The sequence below is a fragment of the Gavialis gangeticus genome, unplaced genomic scaffold, assembly GCF_001723915.1.
Source record: "Gavialis gangeticus isolate Ggan-Ray unplaced genomic scaffold, GavGan_comp1, whole genome shotgun sequence".
Taxonomy (NCBI): Eukaryota; Metazoa; Chordata; order Crocodylia; family Gavialidae; genus Gavialis; species Gavialis gangeticus.
In genome coordinates, this window is record NW_017729026.1 from 8,253,844 (window position 1) to 8,257,557 (window position 3,714).

Sequence of the window (3,714 nt, forward strand, 5' to 3'; positions counted from 1 at the left end):
CAGCGCTTACTCTATGGGAAACGAGTTGCTACCTCTTTTATTACAGTGTGGGTACAATGATGGCATTATGCACTTCAATCACCTACTGACAGTAGCTAAAGTTCAGTGGAACTGAGTTTTCTAATGGATGAAATTGCTCTTAGGTTTCCTTAGTACACATGAGAAAATTGCAAGGAATTCCCACATATGCCCTGAACAAGGGATTCTTGGCTGAATAAAACCTCCTGCATTTTATTAAAACTGTTAGTTTAAGATGATTCTCTCTAATGGTGTACTGTGATCTTGGCTTATGTTGTCCACTTGACTTTTTTAATATTTCCTTTTAATTATCGTTTGTTTATCTGGAGCTTAATTTTCAACATCTAGGTCTCCATAGGAATTGATTTTAGAACATGTCTTTCTTAGTAATTTCTCTCTTTTTTTAAAAAAGAGAAAAAAACCATTGATTTTTCTGTCATGTAAAGTTGACAAGAGTAAGAACATACTGGGTTCTTTTTTCTCCTTTTATCTAAGCAACAAGCATAATCTGTCTAGTCCTCAATAAAGAGTTAGACACAGAAAATGTAAATTCATGTCAAAGAAGATGAGAAAGCAAACCACATGTGGAAAGTGTTAGTCACATCACTTAATGCAGGCTTGGAGCTTAGGAAGGATATAGAATAGGCCAAATGATGATTACCTGGGGTGGAATCATCTGAAGGGCTGTAAATGAAGTGGGTGTGTCAAGAGAGAATATGGTGCTAGGAATCACAGCGAACAATGAGTATCTCAGCCTTCATTACAATAATCATTAGCAACCTGTAGAATGAGGATTAAGTGACTAGGGGGGGTGACAGAGAGGAGGGAATCCATAGGCCAGGCCATAGAGGTGGTTAGGGCTCCCACAGCATTCTTGCAAGCAAGTTAAGGAAGTATGGGTTGGATGAATGATGCATAGAAAGAAGGCTGAATCATTAGGCTCAATGGGTAATGATCAATGACTCGATGTCTTGTTGGAAGGTGGTATTAAATGGAGTGCCCAGGAGTTGGTCCTGGGACCAGTTTTGTGCAATGTCTTCATTAATGACCTGGAAGATGGGATGGAGTTCATCCACAGCAAGTTTGTGGATGACACCAAGCTGGGAAGAATGAGAGTAGGGCTAGGATTCACAGTGACCTAGACAAATTGGGGGATTGGGCCAAAAGACACTTCATGAGATTCAACAAGGACAAGTTCAAATTCCTGCACTTAGGACAGAAGAATCCTATGCACCGCTATAGGCTTGGGATCAACTGGCTAAGCAGCAGCTTTGCAGAAAAGGACCTGGGAGTTACAGTGGACAATAAGCTGAATATGAGTCAGTAGCGTGCCCTTGTTGCCAAGAAACTAACAACACAGTGGGCTGTGCATTGCCAGTAGTGTTCCTGTCTATTCAGCACTGGTGAAGTCACATCTGGAATACTGTGTCCAGCTTTGGGCCCCCCACAATGGAAAGGATGTGGACAGATTGGAGAGAGTCCAGCAAAGGGCGATGACAATGGTTATGGGTCTCGGGCACATGACTTACAAGGAGAGGCTGAGGGAACTGGGCTTATTTAGTCTGCAGCAGAGAAGACTAAGGTGGGATTTAATAGCAGCCTTTAACTACCTGAAGGGGGCAGGGGGGTCCAAAGAGGATGGAGCTAGAGTGTTCTCAGTGGTGGCAGATGACAGAACAAGGAGCAATGGTCTCAAGTTTCAGTAGAGGAAGTTTAGGTTGGATATTAGGAAAAAAACCTTTCTTACTAGGAGGGTGGTGAAGAACTTGAACAGGTTACCTAGCACAATGGTGGAATCTCCATCCTTGGAGATTTAAAGCCCTGACTAGACAAAGCCCTGGCTGAAATGATCTTGTTGGGAATGGTCCTACTTTGAGCATGGGGGTTGACTAGATGACCTCCTGAGATCCCTTCCAACCCTAATTTTCTATGATTCTATACCTTCTCATAGCTGCATGTGGCTCCCAAACCTGGAATCTCTTAGTGCTGTGGAACTGCACTGGTTTCCCTGTATCAGGTCCATCTATGTCTATAGAAAAACTCACAAGGCTGGAAATGCATGTTAGAAACAAAAGAATTAGAATCTGATCTCTGCAAGCGGCATGTATGCAGGCCAAATAATTTAATTTGATTGTTGATTCTTTACACCTACTAATTCATTCTTTCATACATCAGTTTCTTGTAAAAGCAGTTTTAGAATTGTTTCAGATGTCCTAATACTTTCTCTATCAGCTCTATTCCATATTAAAGTTCCTGATTCAAACACCTGAAATAGAATTAACTCATCTACCAGAACACTAGAGGCTTGAAAGTTATCAGATGGAACAGCAGACCCTCTCCAGATAATTGATATCTGGCCCACAAGCTGTGATGTTACCCTGCATACTAACAAAGAGACAAGACACAATGAGACTTCTTGGGCCTATACACAAGGCCCAAATTCAGCCACATTTTAGCATGAAAAGTTTAAAACAGGAAGATGCATAAATGGTCCATTATGATTCCCAGAATAGAATCAACAGTTACTCTGCTTGGCAGTCCTAGTGTTAGAGTGGGCATTTGCTGGACAATTAAGTTAATCAGGATCCATGCTTGGAGGTGGGACCTTGGTTTTATTTAATACCTGCTGCATCACTTTTCCCTTTCCAGCATCTTCCAATATTTCAGTGGTTTGCTAATACAATCTAGTGTCAATTGGAGTTAATTTAGCAATATGTATAGATCTAGCTCTTGAATTTGTATCCTATTAAGTAAAACATACATGCCATGTCCATTTTCCATAATTCTAAATCTTATTTCCAGAGCATATAATTATTGCAGTTACCATATGACAGATACCATTATCATTGACTCTCTGGGAGCTCTATCATCCTGAGCTATGACCATAATTTCACACAGGAATATATCTATAGCCTCTTTATCTTTCATTAATTATACTTTAGCTCTCACAGGCTATGTAAATTCTGTCTTTGTTCAACTTTAAGTGACATCACACAATTTCTGTAGGGGAAAGGGATTTACTCTTGAACAGTAGGCCTGTGCAAATATGCAACTATTCAATCCAGTTTCAGATTCAGCTGCTTTGGATGCCAGGGATCCGATCCGGAGCTCTGGACCAGGTTCCCGCTTTGATCTGGCCAAAGCGGCTCTGAAGCTTCGGAGCTGCCTCGGAGATCTGACCATAGTTTATAATGGGGAATCAATTAAATATCTATAACTTTGTTATTTTTTGTCTGATCTGGATGACACTTGCAAGGGTGGTAGCTTCTGCTGAGAGCATGAACCATGCCAAGTTTCAAGAGGATTGGTGTAGGGACTTGGGGGGGAGCTGCATCCCAAATTCTTGAAAGCAAAACTCATGTCACTTGTATGTATTACACCCTAGTGAGGAGACAACTGCAGAGATGGTAGCCCCTGGTGAGGCCACAAAGCCTGCCAAGTATCAAGAAGATCGGTGCAGGGGTTTGTGGGGAACTGCACCTCAAGCTCCTGACAGGCAAAACTCATGACACAGATGACCCTGTGTGTGTTAAGGTGCAGCAGGGTGAAAACTGCAGGGAGAGTGGCCCTTGATGAGGCCACGAAGCCTGCTAAGTTTCAAGGAGATAAGTGCAGGGGTTTGAGGGAAACTGAACCTCAAGCTGTGGACAAGCAAAACTTGTGACATGGGTGACACTGTGTGTGTTAAGGCGCAGC